Raw genomic sequence first — 25,093 nt, forward strand, 5'->3', positions numbered from 1 at the left:
TGGTGCTAGTGGATGAAGCCTTTTCCTTTAAAAATAATAGCCAGGTTAGTCCAATTGTGAGAGTTCTAAAGTTATTTTGACCTCTCTGTAATGACTTTACAATAAATAGTTTAAATAAAGGTAAAGGACTCTGAAAATAATACTCGAATTGAATGAATTTTTTTATGACATATCCCGGATGGCATCCCCCATGACTCTAGAGCTGGCCCCAAGCTCTTCCTTCTCTCCACCTGATACCTGATGGATCTTCCTCTGTTTATGACTTTACTTACTGTCTGTCATCGGAAACACTGCCTCTCTCTCCTGACTTATTCTCAGTCTCATTCAGCCTAATCCTTGAAGCAAAGGATGGCTTATCCTGGATGATCTTGGATGATCTTTCCCCAATGTAATTAATATAGAAAGCCTGAGAGTTCATCTAGGTGATGTCTAAGGCATTATTTAGCTCTAAAATGTCTGTAATCCGTTTTCTCATCTTCATAAGGCGCTTCTCTATTTTATCCCATAAGGGCAATGTAAACCTTTCATCCATTCATCAATCAAAGTAGTATCAGTGTTCTTTGACTGTTTCTTGGGCTTCTTTATCTCTTATGTGCCGCCAAATGCTCCCAGGATGGTTTTCTATAGCACATATCTTTGTTTTCTTTAGTTTTAAGGCAATGAAAGTTCTATAACATTTTCAAACGACGTAAGTCTCCAATATCTGAGTAAGCAAAGCATTTGGCAAGTCCCAGTATTTAAAGAGAGTTTGTAAAGTGTGTTCTAAATTTTTCCTTGTTTCTCTTTTACCCTATACTAGGTAAGCAATTATTTTTGCTATCCTTTCATCATTCGTCTCCTTTCGTGGGCCCCCTGAGGCTTGTGGCCAGACATTACAGAGGTGGTTTCTCCAAATGATAGCCTGTAGACAGTCAGCGTTTCCCTGGGAGGGGCTGTATTCTCTTTACAATCCAAACAACCAACCCAGAATAAAATCTCAGCAATGTTTCTGGCCTATAAACAGCATGCCTTCTTCGGTTCACTTCCTGACACCTCCCCAGGCTGTTTGGGTTTTTGCAAACATCCTCACTGGCTGCAGGAAGGGTGGGATGAAACTGTTTAGTTGTTCAAGGAGTACAGAAGTCTCATCAGTCAGCAGCTCCTGAAAGAATCAGGGCCGGAAAGAACAGGCACTCCAGAGGGTGCGAGACAAGGAGCAGAACGAAGACAGAAGCAAAGATGAAAGAAGATAGGAGCAAAGGGTGGATCTGGAAAGGTTTAGCAAAAGCCATCGTGTTTCTTTTCTAACAGGTTTGTTCTTGTACAGCCATTAAAATTAGTAGCACAAGCATGCTCAAAACAGCCTGTTATCCACATTTCTTTGTTTAGCTCAGTCTAGCAAAATTGTAAAAGCCACTTTGCCAGACTTCCGTAGGTGGTATCACTTCAAGAGAAAATGGCCAAGCCTTTCTCTCAGGTGGGGCAGACCCTTGGTTTAGATCATTAAGTAGGGCTTTGTGGCTGTCAAGAACTGGGCTGATATGAGAGCATATCATATCATGGACGAGAATACATGAATAAACCTGCAAGGAAAAACAGTTCTCTTTTTCCTCTTTCCTTTCTATGTTTCTTTTCTTTTTACATGGAAGGTCAATGAATGAAGATTAAATAGACTGTCTTTCTGTTCTTTTGTCTTCTTTCTGACAAGAACAGCTGTGACATTCTCAATGACAAAGAAGGAACAATTTGCAGAGACACTGGGCCAAATTTTCAAAATTGAGTTCCTAATTTACACATGAAAAATATGTGACCTTGAGGATGATTATTGGAACAAATACAGATTTTACATGTGTGTGGTTAGGTGTTTGTGCGTCACTGCAGTTCTGCCTTTGCACAAATGCACCCAAGCTGAAGCTCACTGGACAGATGCAATTCCTAGCCATGCGTGAGTCCTTGGGAAGCTAATGTTTCAACTTTGAACCTTTCTCTTTCAATAGTAAATTTCCAAACACAAAGTGGATCATAGACACATACAAATGTACTTTTCTACTTTTTCAAAGTTTTGGTGTAGATTTGTAGTATGGCTTTAATGTGGTATACCCATTGCTGTGCAGTAATGTCTGGCAATAGGTTTCCCTGAGTTTATAGTGAGAATGCCTTTAACATCCATGAGACCCAGGGCTCTAAAAAATTGTTTAGAAAATAGCCCAGAATGAGGCCTGGTATGGTGGCTTGCACCTGTAGTCCCAGTACTTTGGGAGGCTGAGGTGGGCAGATCACCTGAGGTCAGGAGTTCAAGACCAGTCTAGCCAACATAACAAAACCTCATCTCTACTAAAAATACAAAAATTAGCCGTGCATGGTGACGCATGCCTTTAGTCCCAGCCACTTGGGAGGCTGAGGCAGGAGAATCGCTTGAACCCAGGAGGCAGTGGTTGCAGTGAGCCGAGACTGCACCATTGCACTCCAGCCTGGGTGACAGAACGAGACTCTGTCTCAAAAAAAAAAAAAAAAAAGGAAAAAAAAATAGTTCAGAATAGTTACACCATGGCCAAACAGATTATAAATGTTTTCTTCTTACTTCTAAGCTACTCTGAAATAGGTCCCACTGTGCATCAGACATTGTTCTGGTGCTTCCTGTGACTCACACTGCAGCTTTGGGGAAGTCTTTGTTTTCTACTGCTTTCTACTACCTGAAGCTGCTAATCTTCAAGTGGAAGTTGTTAGGTAACTAGTGTTAGACAGTTCTCCTAGGGCCTGGAGACCTCTGAACTTAATATGTAAGGTAAGGGCTTTCACTAAGATAAACGCTGGTTCCCCTGGACCAGTAGGACTCTCTCTAAAGAGGCAAGCTGAGCAGTAGAGTACTTACACTGTATTGTGTTTTGACACCGGCCACACTAGTCTCCCCCAGTGGAACTAATCCTCCATTAGTTTTTTTTCTCCCTGGAAAATGATAAAATGGTAGTCCTTGTCTGCTGTTTACAGGCCAAAGTCTATGAAGAACTTGGTTGGATAGCCATCATTTGGTATATTTGGACATAGATTAGTTTACTGAGCCATAGAGTTATTTAAAGGTCCCAGATAGTACGAGGGGATACGTCCCTGGGAAATCTTATCTAGTTCTTGATGATGAGTAGAGCATTGAGAAGGTAGAGTCAACTCTGAACCCAGCTAGGTATTACTTATTCAAAGGGGACTAGAAACATTTTTCCAGGGAGAAAAAAACCCATTGCCATCTATGGCAGGGGATTCTGACTCCTCCAGGATTTGAGATTGTAGGGGAAAACAAATATCACAGAATCAAATAGAATCTCTGGAACAGACATACAATGCAGGATTGAGGACCCTCTCACCTTAGTCATGCTGACTGAGAAAGCCTTCTTACAGATGTGTCGTCTGTTAGCTTCTCATCATAGTTAGTACTGTAGGCTATTAAGTGGGCTAAAAAGGCTAAGTAAGGATGGTGCCAGTTTTGCTGACTTACAAATATCTTAATGTCAATCTTGAATAAGCCTCATTCCACCCAATTTCCTAGCTTTGCTTTTAGCTAGAGTTTTAATGGAGAGTGATGGCAACCTCCTGTTATGATTCTGTTCTTGTCAAATTTGTTTTGCAGTTTGTTATTGTTAGACAGTTTCATCTTCCTTTACCATTTTCTTACTTTTTTTTTTGGATTGCCACTTCTTTTATTTTGAGTTTCTAGAATCCAGGAGAATATTTTCTACCTAGGTTAATTTAATTAATATTTTTAAACCTTCTTCAAGGCAATGTGGTGGAAAGACCCTAGGAAGTGGAGTCTGTTTTCTTGGCTTTATGTCCCACCTCTTTACTATATAACAGTCAGTGAATCACTTGATCTCTTTGGCACTTAATTTTTCCCAACTATAAGCTAGAAATAAAAACCTGTGTCTCACTCCTTCCAAAGTTGTGATGATCAAATGAGATAATGGATATAAAGGCAATTACTTTGTAAACCCCAATGTCAATAACTATTATTAAGCCATTTAAATCCCAGGAATATTAGTGCAGGTTTTTATTTAAAATGGCTTCTAAACTTAAGAGTATTATAAGGATAACATTTATTTCTAGCCTTTTGCTCATGCACCATGGTGTATAACACCATGTTCTTGGGTAGGAAACAGCTCTATTTTTTGGTGTTTTCTATTCCATGTGAGCTCTGAACATTTAAATAAATAGAATACACTAGGGAAGAAATACCATTCTTATTTTTTAACTGTAAAGATGTCATCTATTTATTGCTTCAATTATTTGTATAATTTTATATAAACAAAAGCGGGATAATCTGAGTTTTTGATGCCTTTCCAATAATTTAATTTTCATGTTAAAAAATCTCATTTTGTAGATTGGGACTTTTGCTTCTGGTAATATCTCAGACTGAGCAACCTGAAAGGACATTGACTAAAAAAAAAGTCTCAGATATATAACAACAACAATAACTTTTAATGCATCCTGGGGCTCACTAGAAAGTAAGGAGAATGTCTGAAGAAAGATAAAAAACAAAAACAAGAACAGGGGTCTAAGATCATAGAGCAGTAAAGAGTAGACAAACACTTGGAAAGTGGTCTTGAAATTAAATGCCTAGGTCAGTACCACTATGCAGGAAGCTTTGAGACTGTGGAGAGATAAAACTTAAAACTTCCATATTAACCCAGTTCTCTTAACAAAGACTATAGTGATTACAAATAAATAGTGCCACTGGCTCTTGAGAGAAGCAAACACAATCCCCTGTAAACAGGAGCTTTACAAATGTAGTTGCCAGGATCATTACAGATTAAGGTAAACAAAATCTGATTTCACAAAAAATTACTCAAAGGAAAAATATCAGCCACTATAAAGGAAAATATGCCAAAAGAACAAGCACCATACGTAAAACCTTGTTTTAAAATATCAAAATGACCAGATGTGGAATATAAAATAGATACAAATGAAATGTTTAAGGTTAAAAAAAAAAAGGATGTAATAAAAATGAGAATAAAATAAAAGGTTACAAAACTGACCAGGCATATCTAAAAAACAAAATAACCATATGGAAATTTTAGGAATGGAAAAACTTAAAATTAAAAAACTCAATGAATTAAGCAGATTAGACATAGATGATGAAAGGATTCATGATATAGAAAATAGATCTGAAGAAATAATCTGGGATGTAGTCTATATATCAAGAATATGAACATTTTGAAAGAGAGGTAAGGAAACATGGAGAATAGAATGAGAAGAGCTAATTCTAATTAGTTTGAAGAGCTAATGTCTAATTAGTTTGAAGGAGAAAATAGAGAAAATTGAGGAAGGGCAGTATTGAAAGGATAATGACTGATAATTTCTCAGAACTGATGAAAGACAGAAATCCACAGATATTTGTGGCAAACTGTATACCAAGAAGAATAAAGGAAAAGAAACACATAGACAGTGCTATAGAACACCAAAAACAAATAGATTTAAATACAGCAAAAAATAGTTAAAAATTCAATTAATAAAAAGCAAAAAAGGAGAAGAAGAAGTACAAAAATATAAGGCAGATAGAAAGCCTGAAACTAGGTGATATAAATCAGTTCCGATTTATCAATAAACACAACTTAAGTGGATTAACCCCACCAGTTATATGGTAGATGTGATTAAGAAAAGAGAAATTCCAACTGCTAACTATATTATTTACAAAAGATCACTACAAAATATAAGCACATAAAAAATACAAAAATAAAAGATGTAAAAGATATTCCAAGCAAATTCTACAGTCATCATAACATTGCTATCAGACAAAAACACATAATAAAAAAATGAAGATCATTACATAATGATAAAATTTCTAATTTAGCAAAAAGATCAAACAATTTTAAACTTGCATAGCTTTAATAAAATGGACATAAACATATACAAAGCCACATATGGCAAATCTACAAAAAGCAGTTGACAAAATTACCATCACTGTGTGAACATGCAGTACATCTCTCTCAATTATTGCTGTGTGCAGACTGAAATTAGTGAAATGAAAGAAAATTTAAGCGACATAATCAACAAGCTTGATTTAATGGCAATATATATAAAACCTTGCATCTGAATATTAGACTATACATTTTTAAAGCATACATGGAATATTTATAAAAATGGATTGTGTACAATTATATTCACATCAATGACAAAAGATAGAAGATAGCTCCCCATTTAGAAATTTGGAAACACTATTAATTTATGAATTGAAGAGGAAATAAAGTGGAAATTCTTAAATATCTACAAGCAAATGATGAACCACTACATATTAAGGTGTGCTATAAAACAGCAGAATTTTAAGAAATATTTATAGTCTTAAATGTGTATGTCATAAAAGAAGAGAGGCTAACATTTAGAGAACTAGTCATCTCTGAGGAGTTAGACAGAGAACAACGACATAAACCCAAAGAGAACATAATGAAATAAATAATAAGATTAGAACCAGTGAAATAACTAAGATGCAATAGAAATAATCATCAAAGCCAAACGTTGGCTTTGAATGATGAAAAAAGTAGGAAAACATCTGGTGAGAAGGGGAGAAAGGATGGGAGGCAGGAAATAGGCACAGAGAATACAATAAAGGAGCAGAAGAAATAATATAATAAGTAAATAATAAATTATGTAAACAATTTTATATTAAGCATTTGGAAACCTCAATAAAATTGATGTATTTTTAGAAAAATATAACTGATCCAAAATGACTAAAGAGACAACTGAAAGACAAAGCAGGCCGGGCATGGTGGCTCAGCCTGTAGTCCCAACACTTTGGGAGGCTGAGGAGGCTAGGATTGCTTGAGCTCAGGAGTTTGAGACCAGCCTGGGCAACGTACCAAGACCCCTGTCTCTATTAAAAATAAAATTTAAAAATAATCAGCCGGGTGTGGTGATGCACCTGTAGTCCCCACTCAGGAGGCTGAAGTGGGAGGATTGCTCGAGCCTGGGAGATTCAGGCCACAGTAAGCTATAATCGTGCCACTGTACTCCAGCATGTCTCAAAAAAAAAAAAAAAAGAAAAGAGAGGCAAAACAATCCTGTAGGTATTATAGACACTGAGTCAATAATTTAACATATTTCCCAAAAGAATATCAGGTGAGATGATTTTACAAGTGAGTATATCCAAATTTTAAAGGATTTATAATTATATTATGCCATTTTAGAAACATAATATTGAGCAGAAGAAGAAGTTACAAAAAATGATTTGCTGTATGTTACCACTTATATAAAGTTCAAAACCAAGACAAATTAAATAATTTTGGGAAACAGTGCTACACGACTGTTTTCATGTTTCTGCGTGGTCAGGGCTTTCTGAGTAAAGATTGTTGGCATGTGGGTTAAGGGATGATCACTCTAGAAAGACAGAAAATCTTGTCTCTCCCTTGAGGAATTTGTTTACATTTCAAAGGGCCATAAAAGCCTGATATTATTACCTTTCTTTCCCTGGAGAGAATTTGACATCGTGATAGAGAACAAAGGCCTCTTTGCCTCTGTCTCTAGAGAGGGGGAGGAGCACTTGTGCCAATCATCCTATATAAGCTCTGAGACTCATAATTCTGGGGTTCCTGTCCTGTGGCGTACAACCCACAATTGTAGGTACAGTGTCTATCTGGCTGTCATTGCTTCAGTCCATGGGTGTCTGAGGTGTTAGGAACCAATGCAGGATACTCTGTGAGTCATTAAAAGTCTACATCTGATCCAGAAACCTCGTGTTTCCTATTAGAATGAATGAATGAATGAATGAATAAATATGTAAACCAGAAAAGGTATAAAAACTTAATAAACAGTACATTAACACATTTCTTAGAGATATACCTGTGTGACAAAACTATAAAAAGCTAAAACTGCATTAAATCATCTTCATTTTCAGGAATTCAGGTGCTTAATGTTTTACAAAAAGCATCTTTATTAGACTTTTTGAATATATCTTGTTAAATAAAGTTGACTCTGGAAATGTAAATAGTTTTACATAATTCAGACAAAAATGAAAGGAAACAAACAACCTCTGGAAATAAAAAAAGTTAACTTAAACTTTCTTTTTTGAGATGGAGTCTCACTCTGTCACCCAGGCTGGAATGCAGTGGCACAATCTCTGCTCACTGCAACCTCTGTCTCCTGGGTTCAAGTGATCCTCCTGCCTCAGCCTCCCTAGTAGCTGGGACTACAGCCATGCACCACCATGCCTGGCAAATTTTTGTATTTTTAGTAGAGATGGGGTTTCACCATGTTGGCCAGGCTGATCTCGAACTCCTGACCTCAAGTGATCTACCTGCCTTGGCTTCCTAAAGTGCTGGGATTGCAGGCAGGAGCAACCAGGCTGACAAGTTAAATTAAAAAAAAAAAAAAGATTAGCCATTGGCTGGCATAACCACAGAGTAGAAACTATTTCAAATGGTTTTAAATAAATTAATTTGATTTTACTTTTCCAATGTACATATATACATATAGGATACATTTTAAAAAATTATAAGCTGCTTTCAGTAATCACATTGCTAGTGGCAAAGTTGGTATTATAATTCAGAGGCTGACTTGTATGATAGGAATAAAATTGATGAATAATTATGTGATATTTTACCATTCACTAAGAACAAAAATTTTGTAGCGAAAAAAGGAAGATACTTAGATATAATGGAAGTTAAGAAAAAACCTTGGACTTCACATATCAGTATAAACTCGTGATGGATTTTATATTTTAAAAACTTACTTTCCTCCTGGATCTGTTTACTGAAAAGACCTAGAAACAATGTCTAATCTAAGAACAATAATCACCTTTAGAGGGCGTATTGTATTCTCTACATACCATTTCCCTCTGAAAGGAACCAGAGATCCTTGGTAAAAAGGCTCATCCCAGGGCTGGGGGAGGAAATATACAAGATGAGCCATCAACATAAAAATCTACTATAATCGTGTCAGTAGGACTGAGGAACTCACTCGAGGAGCTTTCTACTATATTTAAAGATTAGATATTTTGAGTATCAGTACTAATAATATCTGCAGCGGACTGCACATTAAATATATTTATATCCATGAGTTTCTAATGATGCAAAAAAAAAAAAAGAAAAAGAAAAACCGATTAATTGTTCACCACTGAAAGAAACTAGTAACCTAATTTATTTTTTGAGATGGGATCTCACTGTGTTGCCCAGGCTGGCCTCAAACTCCTGGGCTCAAGTGATCCTCCTGTCTCAGCCTCCCAAGTCACTGGGACTACAGGGGCATGCCACCATGACTGGCTATAAACTAAAATTTAATTTTAAGAAATAGTAAATAAAAAAATCAAGCTTTAATTCTGTCTTCCATATGAAAAATTGAACCCTGGGTACTCAAGTTACAGTTGAGGAGAAAAATTTTTAATTGAAGTTTTAATTCTACCTAACAAATAAACATGGAATGATGGGACTAGCCTGTTGCCAGTTTTCAAACCTGAGTGAATGAAGGAATAAATGGACCTGGGAGTTGATCAACAATGGCTGCTGCATCACATAAAGAGAGACAACCAGGTACGGTGTGCCTCCTGATGGGAAAAATGCCACCAGTCATGAAGTAGTCTTGCCCCCTCATCCCCTGAGAAAATCAAACCGGAATTTGATTAAGCCTCTAGATCCAACTTCCATGCATAGGAAAATCTGAGGGCAGAATTATCTAAGTCGCAGTTACCATTAGAGCACAAAAGACAAAATCCAGCGTGTGAAAGGTCTCCAGAAGAAAGGCGTTGAATAAAGGGCATGAGTGCGTGCGTGAAGGGGAGTCTATCATCACAGACACTCAGGAGACACACGTATTGACCAAACACAATGTGTGGGTCACGTTGCATCCTGATTCAAATGGACTACTAAAAACCCTGTGGCACCTGGGAGGCAATTAGAAATTTGAACACTGAGTATGTATTACTATTTGATAAATAATGAGTAAGGCAAATTTCAATATAACACTAATAAGGAATTATTAAGTATGTGATAATGGCATTGCAGCTATATTAGAAAAGATAAAGTGTCTTTGAAATTCAGACTTGCACTGATTGTCTGTAATAACAACCATAAAACGTCAGTGGCATACAACAGGAAGACTTGATTGTTCATAACTCTGGGCCGTCTGGCTAGGTGGCTCTATGGATCTTGGCTATATGTGGCTGAGCAATTCTCCTTTCTCCCTGAATTGCTTACACAGGTGTCAGCTGGCTGTCAACTGATCTAGGATGGTCTTGGAGGGACAACGAGGGCGACCGCATGTCTCTTCTTTAGCAGGCCAGCCCACACATGCTCTCATGGCTGAATAGGAGCCAACCTGGTCACGGGAGCAATTTTCAAGCAAGTCTCTGCTTGAATGTCACATTTACTGACATCCTGTTGGCCAAGGTGCATCCCATGGCTGAGCCCAGCCTCCAAGTGAAAGGGCACCAGGAAGTTCCCTGCAGGGCTGTGGGTACAGGAAGAATGGGTGCCATCTTCATGACAGCCGCATGCTAAGTTACAGAAAGTGGGCAGCGTTCTAGACAAAGCAAGATCATCTGTGAATGGATCATGGCAGAAACCTGACCACAAGTATGTTGGGATTTATGTGTTTGACATTTTCTATAATAGAAAGGCAGAACAAAAATAAGGCTCCAGTCCCTCCACTCAGGAAAGCTCAAGTAGGTTTTCTTGAGAATTTTTAGTGGATACCCTGTTTTGCAATGTTCTTTTCTTTTTCTAATGAGGCTGAACCAGATTGTAATGCCATGAGGCTTCTACATGGAGAGCTGGACGTGGGTGAGGATTGGGTGGAGAAGGCCGGGTGGAGGCTGGGCCTGGGAGAAGGGCCGCAGATTCCCGAACATACTGGTATTGGTGCATACTCTGAAAAAGACATCTCAGAGCACTTCTGCCTTCAGTTACGAAGTTTCAATGTAAGAATTCTTTCTACACATACCTGCCTGTCTTTTCTTGTGAAGCTTTGACAGAAGAATTGTTTCCCTTATGTGTCACATGCTATACAGTTAGACACTAACACATGTTTGAGCATATGACAATTTCAACCTGACAAGCTTGAGGCTTTCCTTCTCCTCTCTCTCTTTCTTTCCTTCCTTTCTTTCATGCACTTATTTTAGAAATATGTATTAAACTTCTTTTAGAGGCAGGCACTGTGCTAGGTACTCGTGATAAAAGGGTGAACAGAAAAACAGATCTAATTGAGTCTAGAACTTGTTATTTCAAGCTGAAATTCATAATGCATGCAAAAGCTCTATGACAGCTTAGGTCCATTAGAACACTCTTTTTATGATATTTAACAACAGAAATTCAGTGCAGTCTTCTAAAACTAAGAAACTACAAAACTACCTCCTGTAAATCCAAATCTTCAATAATTCTTTACCTTCAGATCTTTATATTCCAAGTTATAAATCTACATTTTTTCTGAAAATAATTTTTATAGGCAAATCTCTGCAAATTCCATATTTGGGTCATGTTGACCAATTTGCATGAAGTGAGGTCGGTTACACTCAACAACTAAGACAGGTGAAGCGTGTTCTGTTCATTTTTCTGAGAGAACACGAAAATGATCAACTGTATTGCTTCATTATTGCAGTTTCACTGAATTGGTTTTACATATTCTACTTGTCTTGTCCACAGCATCTTATTTGTGGCACTTCTCTCTTTTGGTGTGGTGCCTTGGGCAAGTCGAGCTGTCATGTAGAGAAGAGACGGTTTATGCCAGAAGTAACACTCCCATCTCTAGTTAGGTTTACTCTCTTAACTCATGCCAAACTTACTCGTGTCCTGAAAGGGTCACTCTGGACTCTGAGAAAACTGAGAGAACAAGGTTTGAAACAGCCATGCCCGGTGTGCTTAGGTAAGTGGGAGGAGACTTCATTTGTCTGGGATATGTAGCCAGGCTCCTGCTAATTCCAAGAGACATCACATTGGAATGAAAGCCCCTTCTTCCTTTTTTTTTTTTTTTATTTTTTTGAGACAGAGTTTCCCTCTGTCACCCAGGCTGAAGTGCAATGGCATTATCCCAGCTCACTGCAACCTCTGCCTCCCAGGCTCAAGTGATTCTCGTGCCTCAGCCTCCCAAGTAGCTGGGACTACAGGTGCATGCCACCACGCCTGGCTAATTTTTTTTTTTTTTTTTTTGTAGAGATGGGGTTTCGCCATGTTGGCCAGGCTGGTCTCGAACTCCTGGCCTCAAGAAATCTGCCTGCTTTGGCCTCCCGAAGTGCTGGGATTACAGGCATGAGCCACCGCGCCCAGCCTAAAAGCCCCTTCTGACAAACAAAGGTGTGTTTTTATTTGCTTCCCACCATTATCTATTTGTAACTGCTGATGGCTGCTAGGAAGATCAATGGCACCTAAGTTGATTTTGCTTGATTGAGGAAACCTAGCCCATTGTAAACTCCAGGTAATGGATGGGATAGTCTTTTCTGCATTTTTTGTTTAAACTGAATTTTATTTCTGGGTGTCTATGAAGAATGCAGCCTTTGTGATCTCCTTAGAAGCAGATTCTGGTTTGTACCAGGGCTATTTCTAAGAAGACAGTTCCAGGCTGGAGCCTGTGTGCCCTCCCGCTGGTTTCTTCCAGAGTCTCCTTGTGGAGAGAAAAAAAATCCCACACACAAAAAATGTACAAGGCTAGTGAGGGTGATGCTATACATATGCATTAAAGTGTAAGGCCAGCAGGTCTTCCCAGCTGTTAACTAAATGCATCAGCTCTGGGCACAATGGGTGAGCTTGTTAACCTTCCACCTCTGCAGAGGGAATTGGCAAGGGTGAAGTTGCTGGTGTCCTTTTGCATCTACAGCTATTTGTGGTACCAATAAAATGCTCATAATGGGCCCAGATGGTGATAGGGTTTGCTCATGAGCATCCTTGAACAGCATTCGTATGCCTAATTGCAAAGTAAAGGAGCAACGTTTTAGTTTTTTAAATTAGGAGAATGGACTTTGGATGGTGGAGGTCTGGATTTGAATCTGGGCTTTGCCATTTTCTAATTAAGTGACTGTTGTCAGGTTTTTGAGCTGGCTGAGTCTCAGCTTTCTCATCTGCAGGATGAGAATAGCATTAGACATCCCCACCTCCCACGGGTGTTGTCAAGATTCATTAAGTACTGCTGGTAAGGTGTACAGCATAATGTTTTAACAAAGAGTAACTTTAAAGAATATTGATGATGAGGATGAAGTGGAGGAGGGAGGAGGGTTCTCCTAAGTCCTGTGACCTGGAGATGCAGCCCCACAGAGGTAAGGTAAATGTCCCCAGGCCTCTAGATACCTCTTCCTTGTTCCTCAGTTATTTGGATCTTTATCTGTTGAGGGCTGGTGTCCACATCTTCATCTCTTTATCAATTGCCCTTTCAGGAGGTTAGCAGCAGCCTCCTCATGAGCTCTTCTCTAATCCGAGGTCAGCAGGGTGTTGACACCGTTGTTTGTGGGGCGTTTCTGTAGCCCTCTGTGTGTTTAGCTTTCCCTCCACTGCGCTCTTTTGATATTTTCTTAAAATTTAATCCCCAATAACTTGAACAGGGGCTTATCCCTGAGACTGAAACTCCAACTGAATATGTGGGCAAAGAGGTTCTTTGTACCTACTGAAAAGTGTTTTGCAGATAACTGTAGCTCTCTACTCAGGCTGTGGCTCCCACTGATGAAATATCCTATTGGTTTAGAGCCGGGGTCTGGAATCTATCGGGCCCACTGCCTGTTTTTGTAAATAAAGTTTATCTGAAACCAGGCAGGCCCACTTTGCACATTATCTATGGCTGCCGCTCCCATAACAGTACAGGGGGATGGCTGCATGAGACACCATAGGGCCACAAAGCCCACAAGGTTTACTGTCTGGGCCTTCACAGATAAAGCTGACCAGCCTTCGGTTTGGAAAGCAGAAGGCTGTAGATCCTGTAGCACAGCCTAAGGACTTTGTGTTTCTATAATTCAGCATGTCATATGGGAAAGGTCTTATTTGGGAATTTAAAAAGTTTCTTTCATTAACTTTCAAGTCAAATGGTAGAAATATTGACCATTTTCTCCCCATGTTGAAATGTGGAAGCTTAAACATGCTCAGTACAGTATTTTATCAGAAGGTTTATATCAGTATATTTTTAGAAGCTTTTGTGACACCCAGTTTTCAAGTAGTTTGGCTAAATCCACTAAGCCATTAGGGTGAGTTAATAAAAGCTACTGTAAAGATCATGTCACTGGCTACTCTGTCAGCTGTCCCTGGAACTAAATGCTGCAGCTGCATGCTGGTGACAGATCAGAAATAAAGCTAGATAGGGGGTAGGAATGATAACCTGCCAAGAAAGGGAGATTAGCAGATCCCCCTATAGATGATATAGGGAAAGAAAAAGGAGGAGCAAAGGAGAATATGTTAAGCTGAAAGACGAAGCTGTGGAAACATGGCAAGAATTCTCAAAGTCTTTCACAGAATGATGTTATGGGGTCCCCTAGATGCTGTAAAATATTGGGAAGCAAATGAGTGTGGAGAATAATACTGGGACTCTGAAGGCAAGGATGAGTGAGAAATGGTTCCGGAAAGATTCGTGGCCAGGCAGGGAGGGCAGGACGTTGCATGAGAAGAGGGGACCTCGCCAGCACTGGTATCTAGGTATCTAGTCCTCTTCTGTTCCAACAAACTTTGGGAGTGGAATATCCATCAGCTGGAGCTGGAAGCCCTACCCCGTGAGCTGGGTCCCCCATTCAGAGTAACAGTAATGTATGGCCAGCAAAGGGTCACCAGCTACTGAGAGGCATCTGGGGGATACATTTTTAAAGGTAGTTCTGTGGGCGGAAGAGTAGATGATAGGGAAGAATGAGATGATTTTGTAAAGTAAAAGGATCTAGGAGTAAGTAGGATCTCAAGCATTGCAATGAAGAGGGTATAAAGACAGCTACCTTACGACCTTGGTTTATTGCAGAGAGAGAATGATGTTGTGTGGTGGCCAAATGCATTGCTGGTGAGGGGAATAGATTTCAGGTCCCATTTGTCGCTGCTAACAATTCATGTGAATGGGACAGTTACTCAACCTCCCACAGGCTCAGCTTTGTATAAAATTGGGTCAAGTGGGATGGGAAAGAGGTGCGATGACATCTAGTGATGCTTCTAGATTCAAAGATGCTATTGCTTTATTTCTGTATCATATCTGCATTTAAATGTTGGTGGCTCAAATCTATTGTCTATCACATATCTGTCTATCTATTCCTCAGAGTATCTGTACATTTTATAAACAATTTTAAATGCCTTCAGAACTCTCATCTTTTCTGTTGCATGCAAGGATATTTTTGTTTTGGCTTTAAATACATTCATGCAGTTGAGTGACTCTCTTAAACACCTTGGATTTTTTTTTTCTTTTTAACTGAGAAAGGGATTTGACAGAGAGAGTCTTCATCACCGTTGGTTTAACCTTTAAGAAGTTTGAGATTGAGAAGCTAATACTCAGAAAATAATCTTCTAAGAGTCTGCAAAAAACCCACATGCATGAATATTAAACAAAAAAAGTACATTATTATATGGTTGTCATCAAATTAAACTTAAGTGAAAATAGTATTTCCTATTTAGAGAAGTTCCTTGAAGAGCCCCATTTTGCTTATGATGCGTCCTTTTCAGGTGAGATGGCTTTTCATTATTAACTATTGGATAAATTGAATACATTTCCCTTGGTGAAGGTCACCCTTAATTATCAGGGCTCACCTAATCAAGAACTTCTCTCTCCCTTTGTGCTGAAATAGCAGATTGACCAAAAACACTTGCATAATAGCCTCGTGTTGCTATTTTCCCACCTGAGGTAATCAATCACCCTGTTTCTTTACCTTTAGAACAGGAATATTTGTAACTTCTAGCAATTCAACCACTGTCCCCACTGTGGAAATACCAATGTGGGAGAATGCTTGATACGTGCAAGTTATCCAGATCCCTAAATAAGCAGTATTTTGTAAAAGGATGGTATTTTCCTGTTTCAGTTTAAAATTTCTACTTTAATGAGAAATCAATTTTGCATCATCTCTTTGGACGTCGAGTTTATCTCCCTGCTCTCAGAGCTGTGCAGAAGAAAGCAGAGTCTATGAGTCTTCTCACCACAGCATAGAAATTTTTTTTTTTTTTTAAACACGTAGGAGAATTATGCTGAGGGCCTGTTGGGCTTCTGGTAAGGACAGCTGCAAGTAAGTTGATACTATTTGGGCTCGGCCTCAGATTCACTGCCAGCCCTGGGCGGGCAGCTGGCCTGTGCTTTGGTGTGGAACGACAGTCTGACTCCAGTAACGTTGGTCCCGGGCTCTGGAAAATCCTGGGCAGACAGGACAAATGCTTTAGGGAACAACTGCTTTGAAAGAATAGACTGTTTGAAACCCCCAGCTGTGAGAGCCATTTGTGAAAAAGACTCCATGCCAGGGTGAGGGTCAAAAACAGCTGCTGCCTGGGGCTTACATTTCCAACCAGAGTAAATTGCTGGCTCCAGGACAAAATGTTGATCATCTGTGGATTTGTTAAAATTCAGCTGCCGATGTGTATGGGGTATGACTCTGGACCCCAATCTAAATGTCTCTTGGCATTTGGGCCTTTACCAGCTAAAAGCAGCCCCCCTAAATAGTCCTCTACTCCCATCTGAGGTGCCACAAGCATAGCTTTCATATTGTTTCTTTTAAAATAAATCCAGTTGGGCACGGGGGCTCACACCTGTAATCCTAGCACTTTGGGAGGCTGAGGCAGGGGGATCATCTGAGGTCAGGAGTTCGAGACCAGCCTGGCCAACGTGGTGAAACCCTGTCTCTACTAAAAATACAAAAATTAGCCAGGAGTGGTGGCATACTCCTGTAGTCCCAGCTACTCAGGAGGCTGAGGCAGGAGAATTGCTTGAGTCCAGGAGGCAGAAATTGCAGTGAGCAGGGATCGCGCCACTGCACTCCAGTCTGGGCAACAGAGTGAGACTCTGTCTCAAAAAAAAAAAAAAAAAAAACATAAACAAATAAATAAATAAACAAATCCATAATGTCAAATCTTCTAGCCTCCCACTTCGTCAGGCAATATCCGTAGCACCTAGTACAGCAGCGAATATTCAGCGAGCTCTAACCATATATTGGTTGAATGAAAGAATAGTTATCTATGTTAGATAATGATTTTCCGAAAGACCTATGTAGGAGGATAAGGTGACTTCCCCAATTCAGGGGATGGTATAAAGAAGGTGTTGCCTCCTCTTCTTTGAGAAATCCTATACAAGTGGCCGGGCACAGTGGCTCATGCCTGTAATCCCAGCACTTTGGGAGGCTGAGGCAGGTGGATCACCTGAGGTCAGGAGTTTGAGACCAGCCTGACCAACATGGAGAAACCCCGTCTCTACTGAAAATACAAAAATTAGCTGGGTGTAGTGGTGCACGCCTGAAATCCGAGCTACTAGGGAGGCTGAGGAAGGAGAATCACTTGAAGCCGGGAGGCAGAGGTTGCAGTGAGCCAAGATAGCATCACTGCACTCCAGCCTGGACAACAGAGCGACACTCTGTCTCAAAAAAAGAAAAAAAAAAAATCATATACAAGCAAGAAGGAGAACAAGGAAAACACCCCCCACACACCCCAGCTTTGGAGAAACGGAGATAAGAGTAACTTGAAGCTCAGTAAGTAAAGGAGTGCATGGGAAGTCAAACCTGCATTCAGGAATGTGTGGGCGGGTACCTTGTGAGTGCTGAATGCCCACAGCACGGTGCTCCAGGGCGGGGTAAGGGGCAATGGGAGAGGAGAATCCAACAGTCCTGTCTCAGGGAAAAGGGAGCTTCTCCAAAGTCCTTTGCTTAAAGGGAAGTCAAGGCGGATGGGGATGAAGGAGCAGTCAGAGAGGCTGGCTGTATTTTCAGGAAATGGTTTGCAGTAGATCTCAGTGGTGTGGGGGGAACCCTAAGCTAAAATAACTCATGATGCACCATTCAGAGGCCTGCACAGACACTGCCTGGTGACCCTCCACAAGGAACCGGGGCAGCAGCAGGTGGGTGAAATCCATGAATTCCAACAAGACACATTCCTACACAAAAAGCTATTGTAAGAAGAAAGGATCAGAGCAAATGGCAAAATGAATGGCAGATAAGAAATACAATATTATTATGAAGCAGATTAAAGTTATGACCAAAAAATGTAAGTGGATTTAAAAATAAAAACAAAGACAGGAATGAAATATTCTAAGCAATAACTTTTACAACGCTGGAGCAGGAAGCAGAGACCTGAGCGGTGAGGCAAGATGCAGTGTGGGAAGAGAGGGGAGCCTGGCCTGGGTGGGCTTCAGGAAGGAGGTGAAGAGAGAAACTCTGCCGCAGTGGTTGAGTGTTCAATGGGAGGCAGCACAAAGGAGCATCTGCAGTGTTGGAAACAGAATCAGAGAGAAGGGTAGGATCAGAAACGTCAGCAAAACAAAATAGATATGAATAAAGAGTTCAACTACAGATCAGATAAAGAATAACATACCTGGGGCTGGGCGAGGTGGCTCAGGCCTGTAATCCCAGCACTTTGGGAGGCCGAGGTGGGCGGATCTGGAGGTCAAGAGATCGAGACCATCCTGGCCAACATGGTGAAATCCTGTCTCTACTAGAAATAGAAAAATTAGCTGGGCGTGGTGGTGCACGCCTGTAGTCCCAGCTACTCAGGAGGCTGAGGCAGGAGAATCTCTTGAACCCGGGAGGCAGAAGTTGCAGTGAGCAGAGATTGTGCCACTGCACTCCAGCCTGGTGACAGAGTGAGACTCAGTCTCAAAAAAAAAAAAAAAAGAATAACATACTTGGAAGACAGATGATCTTCAACACGAGTGATTCATGTCCCTGAAGGAGGAAACCAAAAATTAGAATAGAACAAAAATTTCAAGAAATAATTAAATTAGGGCCAAATGGAATTGCAGGAGAAACTGATGCAAATTGACATACTGGAGATACCTTAGGAGGCTGTGGACTTAAAAAAAGGCATAATTCCTTGGGAACCCAAGCAAAACGATCTAAGAATAAAACATTCCCAATGGCTCCAGGCAGCTTCTCAGTAACTGCATAGACAGAAGGAGGCCTTCAAGAGCAGAGCAAACGTGAGGAAAATCAGAAAGGTTTAAAATAAAAGAATAAGTAAATTCCTAGCAAATGCAAACAAAAGTAAATCCAAAGGTCCTCATTTTATATCAGGCTTTAAGGCAGAGAGTATGAAACACTTAGACAAATATGGGCACTTAAAATAGCAAAGAATACAATCAGCAATGAAGATGTCACAAAAGGTCTGTCTACCAAGTAACACAGCATCAATATTAACAACAAAAACAAATGTTTTATATATATATGTAAACAGAAATACAAGGAGAAATAGACACATTAATGAATAAAGGAAAACTTTGATTATTTTTCTTAATGCATCACAGATCCACTAGACTAGAAAACCCTATATTTAATAAGGCATATCTAATTGAGATGTCAATACTGTACCCTTAAAACAGAATATATATTTATTTTCAAGTATCAATAAAATAGTCACAAAAATTCACCAAAGAAATCATACCAATTTCCAGAGTAGAAATAGTATGCAATATTCTTTGATCACACTGAAACTAGAAATTAAAAACAAGAAATCCCTGACTTTCATAAAGGAAGAATAAAACAGTAATAAAACCAATAATGATAATAACAAAATATATCTCTTATAAGGTACTATTGAGTGAAAGAGAAAATAAAAACTGAAACTGGCAGATATCTGAAAAATAAGAGTAAAAAATTTTTCAGAGAAACTTGGAAACAAAAGATTGCAGACTTGAGTAATATTAATAGTTTTAAATACATGCAGTAATATCAAAGGGAGATGAAAAGAGGTCAATGATGAATCCAACTCAAGAAGTAAAAAAACTGTATTAAAATAAAGAAAGGAGGAGACAGAAATTAGTAAAGATAAGAACAGATGTTGCATTAAAAACAAAATCTGATAGCAGTAATACATTTAAAAGCTAGATCTTGGTATAAAAAAGGAAATAAAGATGAACTGTTGACAAACTCAGTTAAGATAAACGTTGAGAATACAAATGCATAAATAAATAGGTAATAATTACAGGTTACAAGAAATGAAAGAATTGTAACAAATTATTCTTTTTGGTTCTGTACAAATATTTTGAAACCCTAAAACAGAACAGTTTACTAATATTGACCCCAAATAAAAAGGAAACTTTTAATGAGATGAGTTATTGTAGGTGAAATATGGAAAGCTATCAAGAGCTACCTTTCAGAAAAAGAATCAGGCCCTGATTATTTCATAGGGAAATTCTATCAAACACTTAAGGAATACGTGATTCCAACATGATTAAAATATTCTGGAACATATAAGTGAGCCGAGATCACGCCATTGCACTCCAGCCTGGGCGACAGAGTGAGACTCTCAAAAATATATATAATATATATGTATGTGTGTGTGTATATATATATATGTGTGTCTGTGTGTGTGTATGTATTATTGTATCTGTAGTTTTCTGCCGGTATGCTATTTTAGTCAAGATTAGCGAAATAATGGTAAATTCATAAAAAATAGTTTAGAAACCATGCCCTTTCCCCTTCTATATGTTCCAGAGATATATATGTGTATATCTGGCTATATGTATATGTATCCAGTGTTTGATATATATGTAGTGTTTGATAGTGTTTGATATGTATGTATATCTGGATATATATATATCTCTAGAACATATAGAAGGGGAAAGGGCACGGTTTCTAAAATTTTTTTATGAATTTACCATTATTTTGCTAACCTTGACCAAAATAGCATACCAGCAGAAAACTACAAATACAATAATCTTGTATAAAATATTAGCAACAAAATTCAGTGGCACCATTAAAGAATAAGATACATAAAATGGAGTTTGTTTCAGAAATTCAGGGGTGGTTTAATTAGGAAAACTAATATAATTTATGACTTTAATAGATTAAAAGAGAAAAATGGTAAGATGATTTCCAAAAGTGCCAATATTCCATGTACATTCCTAATTATAGGAGGAATAAAGGGATAAATGTGTGTCTCAACTCATATATCTTATCCCAATGCTTGTAAGGAAAATACCGGATATATTTCTATTAACGTGAGGCACAATAGAAAAGTATATCCACCCACCTATCATCACCATTATTTAGCATTGTATCAAAGGTCTAGCCAAGATTATATGATGAGGGAGAGAGGGAGGGGGAGAGAGAGAAGGAGAGAGAGAGAGAAAGAGAGAGAGCATGCTAAGAGATGTAGAAGTTGGAAAAGAGAGATAAAATTTTTATTTGCAGATGATATGATTGTTTGCTAAACATCCACAAGAACCAGCAGAAAAAGTACAGGTGAGGTGCTGAATACAAAATTAAAAATATGCAGAGATCAGCAGTCTCCATGTTTATAAACAAAACCAGCTAGAGATAGAGATAGAGTGGAAGAAGAGGCCTCACAATAGTGAACACAAAGATGAAATGCAAAGGTATAATTTTAAAAGACTTGCATATCTATGTGAAGGATCCCTTAAACTGTGCGAAAAGACACAAAATCAGCTTTGTACAAATTAAAGTTTACTCTGTTTTAGATAGGAAGACTTATTATCATAAAGCTCTAATTCTCTCTAGGTCAATCTATAAACTTAATGAGATTTCAATAAAATTACTGCTATTTTCTTTTGGAGCCAGATAAGCTGATTTTAAGGTTTCTGTGGAAAAATAAACACACAAATTTTAGCCATGACATTTTGAAATAGGAAAATAAAGAGCTGGAATGTTCCCTAAATTTAAAATAATGTGATCCACATTATAAATAGATAAATGAAACAAAAATAAGCCCAGATACATTTTGTACATTATAAAGGTGGGATTTCAAATGAAGAGGAAAATGTTGATATCCAGTAAAATCAGGGGGAAATGTTGAAGGAATTGTGTTGCAATATCTGGAAGAAATTAGATTTCTCGTTTTATATCAAACAAGTTCCTGATTAAAAAATTAAATGTGTAATAATAAAATTATAAGAATTATTGGAAGAAAATATAGGATAATCCTTACAAAATATTCTTGGGACAGGGAAATGAAAAAAATGGACTGATGAGTTTAATTACATAAAACTAAAGAAAATGGTGCATGGCAAAAGTATCACAAATGAAGTTAAAGGAAAATGAAAAAATGAAAAAATTATTGCAACTTATTTCACAAACAGCTTAATTCCTTTAACATACAAAGAGCTTCTACAAATCTGTAAGAAAGTTGCCAATGATGCACTGGGAAATGGGCCAAAGGTATGATCTATCACAGTGAGAAAAAGATCACGTGGCTCTTCACCACAGGAAAAGATATCCAACCTCGCTCATAGTAAGACATAGTCAAATTAAATCTAAGATAACATTTTTTACTTACAAATTGCCATGCCCAAAAAGTTCGTATCTCAAGAGTTTTGCAATGATTTAGAGAGAGACAGGCACTAATTGCTTTGGTGAATATACATTTTTCAATCTTTATAGAGAACAAGTAGGTAACATTTTGTCAAAATTAAAAACTATGCATAACTTTCTAGGAACTGAGAGTTCATCAATTCCAACTTCCAAGAATTTACCCACACACATTCTCATACTTATGCAAAACAACACATGTGCAAAGATATTTATTGCAGCACTTTTTTATGGTAGCAAAAGAGTGTCATTAGACTAGAAGTCCATCAGTAGGAAAATAGGAAACTGGTTAAATAAATTATGATATATCCACAGAAGAGAAAATTAAGCATCTGCTAAAAAGAATGAAGCAGCTCTGTATGTACTGATGGTGAATGATCTCCAAGAAATATTGTGTGAAAAAGGCAACAAAGCAGTATGATTAGTATGTTACCATCTGTGTAAGAAAATATTTGTTTCTGGAGGGGTGGGGGTAGGGAAAGAAGGAGAGAAAGAGAGAGAGACAGAGACAGAGAGAAAGACTATCTATTTGAAGTGTTTCATAAGAAACTTGAAGAAACTGTGGGGTGGGGGGGCGGGGGGTCTAGGCAGGGAAGCGGGGATTATTTTCCATTGACTCCAACCTTGTACTTTTAGAATTCTGAAACAGGTGCACACATTACCCACTGACTGTAGTTACAAAATAAAAGTCTAGGAATAGCTATTTCATAATATCTCTTGACCATTCCCAGAATTAAAAAGGCCTCTATCATATTTTAAAAACATGCCATAACGGTGACCAGTGTCTTTGTGTCTGACCATCTGTAGACAGTGTCAGCACACCTGAACGATGCACACCTGAACCAATTATTTCTTTCTGGAAAACTCCTTCAGTTTCTCCTTAACATAGAAGAGAGTTCTAACAACAGAGTGTGCAATCCCAGGACTGCACACCCTGCCCTTGGTTTCAGTCTCCAATCTCATCTGCTAACTCTCCCTGCTCCTTCATGCTCCAACTTCTAGCCGAGGGGATGACTTCCCAGCTCCGTGGTCATTCCAGTCTCTCTTCCATGCACAGTCTGCATCTTTTGCCCAGGAACTCTTCCTCCCTTTTCTTTATGTAGCTACTGTCAAAACTGACCTTGAAGACCTAGCTTGGGCATTTTAGTGCCTGGGACCTTCTGATCCTGTGCCCCATGCGCCCATGGCCCTTGTGCTGTGTTGACCTCAGGACTCTGCACATTGTCATGGTTGTTGCTCTGCTTGCCTGGACTCTCTCTAGATGGGGGACTCCTTAAGGACAGGGACTATGCTGTACTTATCTTTGTATCTGCAGGCCCTTGCACAGAGTAGGCATTGGCTACACAGGTGCTCATAAAATGACAAGTGGCTCTGCAGGATGCAGTGGGGACATTTTGATTATCACCGGAGGGAATGTGTGGGCTTTGATAGAGGAAGGGCCACTCTACCTATAAGTCCATCCTTGGTGGCTGTGAACCCGGAACCGTGATGGCTCTTGCTCTTGGGTCCCTTGTTTTTCCTTCTCGAGGCTGGTGCGGCCTGAAAAAGCTGTTCCCTTGGAGTAGTCCTGAGTATGGGTCTGGAGTTCCTTGCAGAGGTGATGCTTGAATTCAGTTTCCTCTGCTTGCTCCCACAATGCCCCATCCATACCTATCCCTTACTAAACTCATACTTTCTGGCCCAGGATCTCAAAGTGCACTTCCTTCCTGCCCTCACCTGCCACCCAGAAACTTGTTGTTGTGAGCTCTTCCTGAACTTCAGGACCACCCATACCATCCTCTCTGATTCTCTTTGCTTATTCCATAAAAATATATGACATTCCAGAGTCCCTGCCCTCTTCTCCCCAGTCAACCACACTCCAAATGCAGTTGCCTACCACGTGGTTACTCTGAAATCTGCCTGTTTCTGTCCAGTCCCACTGCTGAGATCATCTTTGCTGCATTGGCTGGAGTTACCTCCTCACCCTGCATTTCCGTCCTCCAGTCTGTTCTCCACTTGGTGTCTGGATTCATCTTTCTGAAAGGTGACCCTCAGCATGTCATTCTCCTGGTTAAAACCCTCCAAGAGGATTAGGATAAATGTCAGACTCATTAGGATGACTTAGCGTTTCCTGCACAGTCTGGCAGTTTCTCACCTGCCCAAGCTCATCACTGGTTGTCACTATTTCAGTCTCAGTTCCCTGAAGATTCCTACAGTTCTCCCACAGGTCCTGGGGGCTCCCAGCACGTCCTCTTACCCGGCCTTCATGTTGTTTCCCTGAGAAAGCCTTGCCGAATCCCACATACATGGGCTGAGTTCCGCTTCTCATTTCTCTGTCTGCATCCTCTTCTGCTGCTGTCTCCACACTTGTCATCCTTTGTTATAATCATCTCTTTAAATATCACAGGTTCAGTGAGGGCAGCGGTGATATGATGTGCGTTTTGGTCTGATTGCATTTCTAGTTGTTAGCAGAGTCTGGCATAGAGCAGGGGGTCCACTGATCTTTGCTGAATTAATCAGTAAATGAAAGTGCAAAATGTCCCCAGCTAGACCAGGGAAGTAATGAAAATGTTGGGATCCTTGACGCCAACATTGGTGGAAGCGGTGGAGTAGAAGGATCGGGAACGGAGATGATTTGGGAAGGAGTGGAGAAGGTCTTTCTCCTTTCCTGCTAATTACCTTGTCCATGGCTGCCTATGAGTATTTACTTAGGCTGACTTCCCTCTAAATTTTATATATTATATGTAACATTATATATATATATATATATAAATC

At 39.2% G+C, this 25,093-nt stretch overlaps 1 long non-coding RNA gene across 2 annotated transcripts in view; it reads left to right on the forward strand.

Moving 5' to 3' along the window:
* The window catches only part of LOC129060127 (uncharacterized), a 51,674-nt gene that overhangs the window by 14,887 nt on the left and 11,694 nt on the right, over positions 1 to 25,093 (forward strand). Inside the window, exon 4 of one of the 2 annotated variants that reach the window (XR_008526551.2) lies at positions 10,150 to 10,523. The exons of the other annotated variant lie outside the window; for it this stretch is intronic. This is a non-coding gene — a long non-coding RNA (uncharacterized LOC129060127). The remainder of the gene's footprint in view (positions 1 to 10,149; positions 10,524 to 25,093) is intronic. 2 annotated transcript variants of the gene reach the window in all.

This window comes from Pongo abelii, chromosome 5, assembly GCF_028885655.2.
Source record: "Pongo abelii isolate AG06213 chromosome 5, NHGRI_mPonAbe1-v2.0_pri, whole genome shotgun sequence".
Classification (NCBI taxonomy): domain Eukaryota; kingdom Metazoa; phylum Chordata; class Mammalia; order Primates; family Hominidae; genus Pongo; species Pongo abelii.